Genomic DNA, 12,072 nt, shown 5'->3' with positions numbered 1-12,072 from the left:
CCAGTATGCTGCACACAGAATGGACCCTGGATCCCTGTGTCCGCCCCCACCTACCAGAGCATCAGCCTCCAGGTCCTACAACTCTGCAGAGGAGCCCCCTGTCTGCAGTGTAGCCCTTGAGTCACATCTCTCAATGGCCAGAATCCTTCCCCTTCCTTTCCTGCCCTCCTTTCAACCAGCAGAACCAAGCGGTCCCTGAGCACAATACACTCCTGCCCAGGACCCTTAGGGGCTCGTCTTAGAGTCACAGGTGGGGCCCATGGAGGAATGTTGGCAAGGAAAGACCTGGGCTGGACTTCTGCAGTCCGCCCCAGGCCTCACCTGAGCACCTGAGCCCCAGGTCCTGGTCATGCGTGCACTGGTGCCTGGGCTCGCTCTGGCAGTGGAACAGCAGGGACTCATTGCCCAGGCAGTGGGAGGCCTCTGTCCACACTGGCCCTGAGCCTTGGCCAAAGAGGGTGCCGTGGACGACGGAGATGACCAACCCACACTGCAGCTCCCGGCACACCACGTGGGCTGTGGGCAGATCCAGGTCCGTGAGGCAGACAGTGCCCCAGGTCAGGCCCCGCCCAACCTCCAGGTGCCCAGCACAGGGATGCTCACCGCCCACCAGCCGGGCCTCTATATATGTCCTGGGGGAATCAACATCCTCTCAGTGGAGATGGGTATTGTCCAATGAACAGCCCTGAGCTAACACCTTCAACCACACCCACAGGAGGCTCACACCAGGGATGTCATCTGGGTCAGTCATCTGCCAGACGCAGGCAAGAACTGGCAGATGGAGGCCCATCCACCCTATACCTAAGGCCAGACGGCAGGGTCACCTGCTCTGGCACTCACATCTGTCACAGCCTCTGCCTGTCAGGGTGATGGTATCAAGTCCACCTACAATCTCAAAGGCAAGGTCAAGGTCCCCTCAGGCCATAAACACTGCCTTTTGTGGGCACCATGGCAGGTAGTCTGTGCCCCTCATACTCAACCAGGAGCTGTGAGCAGTGCAGCTCACATACACCTGAGACAGGGCTGGGAGGAACTGACTTGCTATCCACCAAATGCCTTTTAGCCTGTAGCTATCTCAGCTGAAACTGGTCAGCCCTGCACCTTCAGCAAAGACTCTTGGCCTGGGTATGCTGAGTTGGCATCTCGCTGGGTCACCAGAAACTAGCTCCACTCTTGTGGACTGCAGCACACAGACCTCAGCACACCTGTGGCCTGCTGGGTTCCCACCTGTCAGCCTATACTAAAGAGCTTCCAGGGCCCTTTATCTCTAGGTCCCTGCCAAAGGCAACTCTGAGCTAGAGATTATAATTATTATTATTATTATTACCCTGCTTCCCTAAAGCTGTGTTTTCACAGTCCTCTCTGTTTTCCCTCGACTTTCCCAGCCCACTCATTGTCCCTTCTGAGAGCCAGTTGCCCACATGTCGATAGAGAGGACCAGCCATGAACACACAGGCCTTTCCCTCCCACTACACCCACAATGGTCTGCACCCAATGCCTCAGGCAGGATGGATCCCTGGCACCCCTGCACCCCCACAGTGCCCGGGCCTGGTATCACCTGAGGGTCCCTGAGAGCATGGCATTACAACTCACCTGAGCAGACCACCTCTGCATCCAGCTGGAGGTCACAGCCACTGCGCAGGTTGTTGTTGAGTCTGCAGTTGCGGATGGTGGGCTCTGTGCCCCTGCAAACCATGTACTTCCTGACGATGTCCACACCTTGGCAGGGGGCCTGGAGCGCAGGGCCACACCCCAGCTCCTGGCAGAATACTGTGGCCTCCTCCGTGTGCAAGCCACAGAGGCGGTCCACCCCATTCACATTCCTGATCTCAGGGAGTCCTGCACAGGGACTGTGACCCTTCACCAGGCGGATCTCCTGGAAAGTGCCATCTGTGAAGCACAGGCCCACGTTACAGAAGATTCAGACTCCGCTAGGCACACCGACCCTTGAAGACTGCATACGCCCTGGTAACAGATATTTCCAGATGCACTGCCTTTGACCATGGCAGTGCCTACCAGGCACTCTCTTGGGTCTGAGAGGCAGGAATTACAGTGCAAACCTACCTACCCCTTCTCCAGGGAGTCCAGAGAGGGCCGGATTTCAGGGTCCAGAGACCTGGTATCACACAAGTTCAGCCCCGTTCAATGCTCTGGGTCACCCCCTTGAAGTACTCAGCATGCTTTAAGAAGGCCTTCATGGTGGCTTCACATGAATCCCCAAGACCCTGTAGGGCCTTTTCAAGGGACCCTTACTTACTCTAGTGACCTGATGCAATGAGGGTCCTCACAAGCTCCAGGCCACACAAGGCACCCAGACACGGCTGAACCATGTCAAGCCAGACATCCAAGAGAAAGCATGGCCTCTCAGCCATCCATGTAGGAACCATGAGTGCATGCCTGTGTGCCTCTGGGGCCCTCCTGGAGGACCCCAGCCTGTGGCTGCCACCATAAAAACTACCCTGCTTCCCTAAAGCTGAGGCACTGGCAGCCTAAGCTCAGTGGAGCAGGACCCTTGTCCAGTCCATGCACAGCTGGGCACTAGCACGTAGCATCTGAGTATTTGAAAGAATATCAAAGGATCCCAACACATAAGGGACTAACCAGGGAGAAGAGGTGGCAGCAACTTGCAGTCAGGGTGTTCCAGGCCCCAACCAGGAGTCCCTGCCAGAGCCCCAAACCCACCCTTCCTCTCCTCCAGGTCTATCCCTTCCCCATCCCTTCCCAGGTCCTCCCTAGCCTCATCCTGTTTCCTCCACACCCACCCCCACACCTCCTCCCAGCCTCCCCCTCCCCCTGCCCCTACTCACTTGCACAGAGTACAACCACCACCCACTCATGGGGGCATGCGCTCTGACTCCATGCGCCCAGGCTGCACTCCCAGAGGGAGGACTCATGACCCCGACAGGACACGTTGTGCAGCCAGGGCCGAGCCACCTCTCCTGGTAGCGGGACATACTTGGGAGCACCAACTGCACAGCCACAGCCAAGCTGCCTGCAGACCACAGAGGCCTCCGCCAGTGTCCACTCCTGGTTGCACAAGTGTCCCCACTCCCCATCACGTCGGACCTGCACCACTCCATCGCATGCACTCTGTCTGTGTGCCAGCCCCAGGTCACCAGGACTACCTTGGGACAGACAGGACTGGTTAGAGGGCAGAATGCCCCGTGGGTCTGGTGGGGAGAGGAACCAGCCTGAATCCACCTGGGGCTGCTTCCAAGGATTCGCTCCACAAATTAGCAGCCCCAAAGCAATTCTGGAAAAATGACAGCAGGGATCACATGGAGACCAGCCCACTACCCCCACATCTCCCCCAATTCTTCTCCCTGCTCCTCTCCTAGCCTGGAGAACCGACATCAGTGATGCCCCTCAAAGTAAGGAAGTTCCCTTGTCCTTGGAGGCCAGGAGCTGGGCTGGATCTTCACCCACCCCTGCTCCCAGATGTCATGGCTCCACTTCCACTGGAGACACTGCAGTCTCTGAAACCCCACCACTCTTCCAGTCTTGGCAGCCTGCCCCCCAGAAGCCCTAGACCCACCTTCAGGGCCCCTGGTGGACCCTGCACCCTCAGAAGAGAGAAGGTCCCATATGGTAGTGGGCTCAGAGAGAGGGAGATGCCCCAAGGGAAACTGTGTCTCCTGCAGGGTCCTCCACCATCACTGCCCTGCACCCCTCCACTCAGAGCCTCCTCATCACTTCCTCCCCAGATCATGGAAGGATCAAACTCTGGTCTGCCATCTTGAACACCAATACAAAGCCCTCAACTGTGACCCCAGGCACAGCAACACACCACTGACCTCTGCAGGTGTCAGTACCCTGCCCTTTCTGCCACTGACCCCTGCTGCCAACAGGTCCCAACTCCACTGCCGCTACTTGGCTTCTGTGCAGCATCGGGTGACCTCCCTCCTGGGCCTTGGAGCAGCCCAGCCAACGCATTATTTCTCCTTCAGCTTCAAGGGCCGTGAAAGCTGCAGACCCCTGTAGATGCCCACCATGCCTTCACATGTGCACACTCTTGCACACTCAGCCTGGGCTCACTGTCACCTCCAGCCTCACATGCTGTCCCTTCGGCAGGTCTCCTCTGAAGCTTCTTGCTCTTGGATCCAGCAGCCCCTCACACACACACTACCCTGCCTGGAAGTTCCTGGGACTCCATGTGGCCTTCATTGCCCTGTGGGCCCCAGCCCTAACCCAGGGGACAGCAGTCCCCCCAGGTCTCATCAGCACTAGGTGTCCCTCTGGGTCCATGGAACCAGGCACCAACCCAGACCCGTGCCTGAGCTCCAAGCTTATCCTGCAATGGGACCCTCTCAGGGGTCAGGCCCTTTGCAGCCCGTATCCCTCCTGCCCAGGATGTCCTATCAGCCTTGGGGCTAGGGAGAGCCAGGAAGACAGGTGGAGACAGCAGGGAATGCTCGTGTCCCAGGGCCTGGGCACCCACAGAGCCACTGTCTCCAGAAAGTCCTGTGGATGAGGAAGGAGAAACTTACCAAGGGGGGCTGCCCTGAGAGTGAGAAGAAAGGGCCCCAGCCCCCAGGTCCAGAGAGCTGCCCTCACAATTCCCCGTGGCTCCAGCCAGCTCTCACCACTCAGCTGGGGCAATGGCGGAGGTTGTGGCCAAAGTTGCGTATATAGATGTGGGAGCCACCAGTGGCCTGGGCTAATGGGGACAGCAAGGGCCTTTCCAGAGCAAGTTGGCAGCTGTCTCCCCCTGTGAGCAGAGCAACCAGTGGCCTCGCTGGTCCCATGTGCCACCAGACGTAAGCAAGGGGCCCCTGCTGGGGCTTTCCTCCCTTGCCGACAACTGCTCAGGGGGAGCCTAAGCCAGACCCCGTGATTGACAGGTGGCCAATCTGCCCACACCCAGCAGCAACAAGCCCATGTTTCTGCACACCACAACCAGGCTCTTCCCTTCAGCCCCAGCAATAGCACAAACAGTAAGACCATGCCTAGACAGCCCAGGACATTGCCTTTGCCCCCATGGATGGTTCCCTAGGGATTGGGCAGAGTCTCAGCAGCACTAGAAGGGTGAGAAAGACCAGGGCACTTTGGGAGGTTTTGGAGACTAAGCTGCCATGGAAACAAAAGCCCATGGAGAAGGTAGCATCACACGCCAGCCGGATGCTTGCCTGCTCAAAGAATAGATGTGAGAGGATGCAGAGTCTCCTGAGCGAAGAACAGAACCCCCAGGGACAACTGAGATCACTCACCCCATCAAGAACTGAGAAAGCTGAAATCTAAGGTGTAAAAGGCCATCAGCTGATGCCAATACCAAGCGGGACTCGATGTCAGAACTCCCTGAGAGGGTTTGAAAACTGTCAGAAAAATGCTCCCACATTAAGTTGCAAATTGCAGGTTTGTTTCAAATGAAACAAATGGGACAAAAGCAGAAATCTTACCAAAGAAATAAAAGCTATAATAATGAGGCATGGTGAGGAGATGGAGCTAGCAGAACTCTCATCGTTTGCAGGTGGAATTGGAGACTAGTGCACAACATAAGGTGCCCTGTGACCCAGCAATTCCACCCTTAGGTGTGTGTCTAAGAGAAATGGAACTTTAAGTCCGCACAAACACCTGTACAGGAATCTTCACAGCAGCATTGTACATGACCAACAAAAAGACAGTCCAGTATGCAGAAGCTCATGAGTGGTGAGCAAGGTGTGGTGTGTCCACTCCACAAATGTCATTTCCACGAGCAGAATGAGCATTGATCCAGGCTGCAGTGTGTATGGCCCTTGAAAGCACATGTCAAGTTAAAGCACCCAGACACAGAGGGACCACTCCCATTCACATGAGGAGTCCAGAACAGGAGCCACAGACACAGGCCAGGGCAGGAGGATGTGGCAAAGGGTCCCTTCTAAGAGGATGAAGTGTCCTGAAAGGACATCATATCCCTTCTTTCAGCATGAAAAACCACATGTATAGAGCAGACTCTAAGCCATAAAATAAGTCTTGGGAAACTTAAAAGAATAGAAATTACATGAAATATGCTCTCTGATTCTATTATAATTGAACTTAAAATCAGCACCATATTTATCTAGGTAGTTCCCAAATATTTGAAAATTAAACCACACATTTCAAAATAATCCATGGGACAAAATAAAGCCTGAAGGGAAATCAGAAAACCTTTTGAACAAAATAAAAATGAAAATACAGCATATGGAGATTTGTAAGATGCAACTAAACTGGAATTAGTGGGAAACTAGTAGCATTAAATTCTTCTACTCAAAAAGAAGGAAGCTCTAAAATCAATAATCTAGGTTTTCCCTTAGGGAACTGGAGAAAAGAACAAGCAGAAGAAAATAAACATAAGAGCAGAAATCAACAAAATAGAAATTATAGAAAGGAGAAAATTGATGATCCTGATAGTGGGTTCTTTGAGATCGACCAACTGAATATACAGTTTAGCCAGAATGTTGGACGAAAGAAGAGAGAAGACACAAATTACCAACATCAAGAATTAAGGATCAGGAACCACTGAAGACTCTGGATGCTTACAAGATAATAAGGAAAACATGGACACAGCTGTCTGCCCATAAATCTGTAAGTGGAGAGGAAACTGACCAAGTCCTTGAAAGACAGCTGACCAAAGTCCCTGACAAAGACACGAAGTACCTGAATATGCTGTGTCTACTAGGGAACTTGAATCCCTAGTTTGAAACCTTCCAAACTGGGGAAGGAGTTGTGGCTCAGTGGTAGAGTGCTTGCCTAGCATGTTTGAGCCACTGGGTTTTATCCTCAGCACCACATAAAAATAAATAAACAAAATAAAGTTATTGTGTCGAGCTACAACTAAAAATATTTTTTAAAAAAAAACTTCCAAACTGGCCCAGAACATCTTACTGAGGAATTCCACCAAATAATTAAGAGTATTTTAATGATTTTAAGAATATACAGAGTATTCTAGAAAAAGGAACTAATTCAGCAATTCTCAGCATGCTCTGATACTAAAACAAGCAAAAATATTGCAAGAAACATTGCAGACCAATATTATCTCCTGCACAAAGACGTAAACATCTTGACAAAATATTAACCAAATTTAGCAACACATGAAAAATGCAGGCATGATGAAAATGTTCTAAAACTAGATTGAGGTGGCAGATTTACAACTCAAAAAAACTTGTTTTTAAAGCCATTCACTGGGTGTTTTTTATGCTGTATAACTTACAGAGCAGTAAGTCTGCTAAGTAAATAAATGACAGTACAACCAAGTTAAATCTATCCCAGGAATGAGAAGCTGCACAACACAGAAAATTAATTGATGTAGTGTGTCACATGACTGAAAAAGCAGCAGCAGATGATCATCTCCAGGGTGTTGGAAACGCACTTGATAAATGGGTCTTCCATTGAAGATAAAAGCTGTCGGTGCCCTGGATACAGAAGGGAATAGCTACCTTCAAGGGACTAAACATCTCAGCCAAGATCACCCTTAATGAGATTGAGTGCTTCTCCCACAAACTAAGGAACACAGGAAGGGTACCCTCCTTGCTCTTCTCAACATTTTAATGGAAGTCTTAGTGCATAGGCAGGAAAAAAAAGAAGAAAGATTATAGATTAAAAAGGAAGAAATAAAACAGTTTATTCCCAGGTCAAATAATCATCTAGGTGGAAAATATCAAGAAATCTACAGAAAAGACCTTGAAATTAATAACTAAATTTATCAAGGTCAGAATACAAAAATAAAAACACAAAAAGAAATTGGACTTCTGTATACTAGCAGTGAATAATTGGAATTTAGCAATTTCTTCAAGTATCATTCACAATATTAGTTAAAAATTTACTAGTGAGGGATAGATCTAACAACACAAGTGCAGGATTGCATACTGAGAACCACAGATCATTGGTGAAATCAATCAAGGAATGTCTACATAAGTGAGAAGACACCATGCTGAAAGACGGGAAGATGATGTCTTCTCCCCAAGTGATGGGGTAATCCAGTCAGGATTCCAGAAGATCTTCTGTAGACACTGACATGCTGATTGTAGCATTTTTAAGGAGATAGAAATGTCACTTGTCCTGATTTTATTACTGCATACTGCATACAAGCATTGAGCTACACACCATCACAAAGCACATAAGCAACTATGAACAGAGCAGAAAAGTCTAAATGTTTAAGAGAGTGACATATTGACAACCTTGATCTTATCATCACATGAGTGTGCAGGCATTGAAGTATGACACAATTAAAAATTACATCAGATGGCAAAGAAGATAGAATATTCAAAATTAATTGAAATAAGCATAGTTCAATTGGTATCTTATTGTGGTTTTGATTTGCATTCCCCTGACAATTAATGATATTGAGCTTTTTTAATATGTAACTTTTGGTCATTCGTGTTTCTTCTTTAGAGAAGCATCTATTCAGATCTTTTACCAATTTCTAATAGAGTTATTTGTTTTCTTGATATTGGGATACTTGAGTTTCTTCTCAGTTCTAGACATTAACCCCTTATTAAATATATAGTTTACAAATAATGTTTTGAATTCTGAATATTGTCTCTTTGCACTGTTGATAGCTTACTATTGGCAGACCAAGTCAATTGGTATACTCGCATTTGTCTGTCTGGGATCTGGTTGCCTTTTCCTTTGAGGTCATAGCCAAAAATCATTGTCCAAAACAAGGCCAGGAAGTATTTCCCCTCTGTTTGCTTCAGGAGTTTCAGAATTTGGGATCTTACATTTATTCATTCATCTGCAGGTGGATATCCAGTTTTCCCAAGATCATTTATTGAAAGGAAATAATAAATGTGGCCTTGGCACCTCCATCAAAGATAACTTAGCTGCAAATATGTGGCTTTATCGCTGGTCTGTTCTCCAGGATGTGTCGGTTTTCTTGCCCATACCAGGATGTTCTGTTACTGTTGCTTTGTAGTGTATTTTGAAGGCAGGTGGTGTGGCGCCTCCAGCTTTGTTCCTTTTGCTCATGATTGCTTTGGCAATCTATAGCCTCTTATGGTTCCATGTTGGAATCTCTTTTCTGTTTGTGTGAAGAATACCATTAGTATTTTAATAGAGATTCACTGAATCTGTAGATCACTTGGGGTGATGTAGATATTTTAATGATATTAATTCTTCCAATCCATGAACATGGGATGTCTTTTGTCTAACCCTGCTCCTGCTGTTGTATTTACAGTGTGTCCCCTGTTAGTGGACATGGCTGGGTCTACACTTCTCGGTCTGCCACACAGCTGTGTGTTCAGCGCAGGACTGCTCTTTGCTCCTCTCTTCCTTACTCCCATTGGGTTAACCATGTATTTTTTTCACTGCTTGTCTTTCCTTATTACAGGCATTCCTAACTTACCTCAATATGCTGGGAATTCATGCAACAGCATTTATGATGCCCCTCCTACTCATGTCCTCCTCATATTAATCATATTAATTTTTAATAGCAGATGTTATTTTTAAAGTTTTAAGATTTCTGCTTGGTTCTTTTCTAGATTCTTTTCTAGAATTCCCATGCCCTCCCTCTCCTGGCCCACTGTGTTCATCTTTCTTGTCATTACTTAGTGCACCTGCTAAGCGCATGTTCCCACCCTGAGTAATGTCATCTCGGGCATTCAGCTCTGGAAGTTTGCTGTAGATCTTTCTTTGTCTTCTATGTCCCCACTTAATGTTTCCAACTAAGAAGGTGTTCAACAGCATGAGGTGGCATGAGGTCAACATACAGAATCAGTCCTACTTCTAACACAGGAGCAAAGACAGTCACAAGTTAAAATGTGATAGTACCATTCACATCACCAAAATGCAAACTACTTGGAGATACATTGCCACAAGGTGTGAAAGGTCTGTACACTGAGTATGTCGGGATTATGGGGCCAGCAAAGGACCTGGGCAAGCAAGAGGATGGCGCCCACACCAGGGCCTGTTACTGTCCATACACCAGTTCTCACCAAACCCATCCACAGATTTAATGCAGTCACAACCAAAACCCAAAATCCACATGGAACTTCAAAGGACCTAGAACAGCCAAAATGAAGCTGAAGAAGAGTAAGCAGCCTCAAGGACTTCCACCACCAGTTAAAGATCTGCCAAGAAAGTATGGAGTTAACATCAAGACAGGCAAATGGATCCATGCAGCTAAACAGAGCTCAAAGGACTCACAGAAACATGGAAACTGACTTTTGTGAAAGACACAAAGGCAATTCAGTCAGAGAACACCCAGCTTTGAGCCACACCTCACCAGGTATAAAAATTAACTCCACAAGCTTCATGAACCTAAGTGTAAAAACTTAGAATTATGAAACTTCTCAAAGAAAGTATGGGAGGAAATCTTTGTGGCTTTGAATAATGCAAAGATTGCTTGGATATGGCACCAAAAAATGTGAAAAAAATTAAGGAATTGAACTTCATCGAAATTAAAGCTTTCTCCTTGAAATAGGCTGTCAAGAAAACAAAAAGACAAGCTCTAAACTGAGGAAAATATTTGCAAAGCATATTCAGAAGATATAGTGGACATTCAAACTCAAGAATATAAAAACCAGCAACCCAATAAAATAATAGGTAAAATATTTTTACTTCATTAAAGAAGATGTGCAGATGGCAAATACATGGGGAAGAGGCCACTAGTCTTTAGGGAAATGAGAATTAAAGCCACTCCACGCCTCTTTGAGTGGCTAAAATGGGGAGGCTGACCACAGCAAGGAATGGAGAGGGCCTGGCGGCTGCAACTCCAATACCAAGACCCTTAGGAACAGTCTGGAACCTGGCAGTGAGCCAAACACACCGCACCAGACTCGGGGTTTTACTCACAGACATGTACCTACAGAAATTAAAACATCTGTTTAAGAAAAGGCCTATACGTGACCACTCTCAGTGCTCAACATCCCAACAGCCGCACAGCCCGAATGCCCATGGCAGGCAAGTGCAGACAGCCCAGGGGCCCCAGCGGAGGGATGCAGCTCAGGAGGAGCAAGGAGAGCACCTGTCCGACTCAGGCCCAGGGCGGGCACCGGGACTCACTTACACAGGTTCTAGGAAATGCAAACTGATCTAGGCCAGAAAGCACAGGGTGGTTTCCTGCAGGGCAGGATGCGGAGTGCTGGGCTGATGGGAAACTCCCTATCTTGATTGCTGTGGTTTCCTGGTGTATTCAAATATCCAAACTCATCAAATTGTGCACTCAGAGTACATGCAGCTTATTGTGTGTCAAGTAGGCCTCCATAAAGCATTTTAAAGAGAGACTTCCCACAAAGAAAACTCTATACCCAGAACAGGCAGAGCCAGCAATGTGTGCAGCCCACGGCCAGTGCCCCAAGCTGCACTTAGGAAAACCTAATGTAAGAGGCCATCTAACCTGCCACATGGATAAACCAAGGATGAAAAACCACATCAGCATCTTATGAAAAGGAAAACATCTGTATAAAATGCAATGCCCATATATAATAATAGATAAATAGCCACCTCTTTGCAAAATAGAGACAGGAGGGAACTTCCTCCACCTGAGGAGCATCAGTCAACACACATGAGTAAATGTCCTACTTTCTCCCCTCACCACATCTGAGTGACTGCACGGTGGAGGTGGTGACAGGCAGGGAGATAAGTAAAAAGAGGCCAGAGGTTGAAAAGCAGGAACCACAGGGACACTCAGCAAATCTACTACACGCAGCCACAGACCAGAGTCAACTCTGCTTCTACCCCAGCAACAAACAGAAAATGAATTCTCTTAAGTAGTCCCACTTAGAAAAGCAGCGAAAAATGTCAAATATCTAGGAATTAACCAATGAAAGATGTGGAAGGCCTTCGTGCAGAAAACAAGAGATGCTGAAGGGCAGAGGTGACTGGAATGCACCTCTTTGGGCCAGAAGACCCAGCCAGAAGACATACATCCAAATGCAGGGGGGGGGGGGCTTGACGAGCTGATGCGGGGTGTTAGAGTCTGTAAACAAGTCTGGATGGTGCCTGGCAAAATGCCAGAGGGAGTGGTTTGTGAAGTAACACCAGGGAGCCATTAAGTGTGGAGATTCCTGATTGGTTGACTGATGTATCTAGTTTATGCTAATTAGATAAGCTGTGTGGAATGTATAAATACTGCTCCTGTCCTGCAATAAACGGCTCTCACTCCTGCTGTATCAATCT

Source organism: Marmota marmota, unplaced genomic scaffold, assembly GCF_001458135.2.
Source record: "Marmota marmota marmota unplaced genomic scaffold, marMar, whole genome shotgun sequence".
In the NCBI taxonomy this organism is placed as follows: Eukaryota; Metazoa; Chordata; class Mammalia; order Rodentia; family Sciuridae; genus Marmota; species Marmota marmota.
This window is presented reverse-complemented; position numbering follows the sequence as displayed.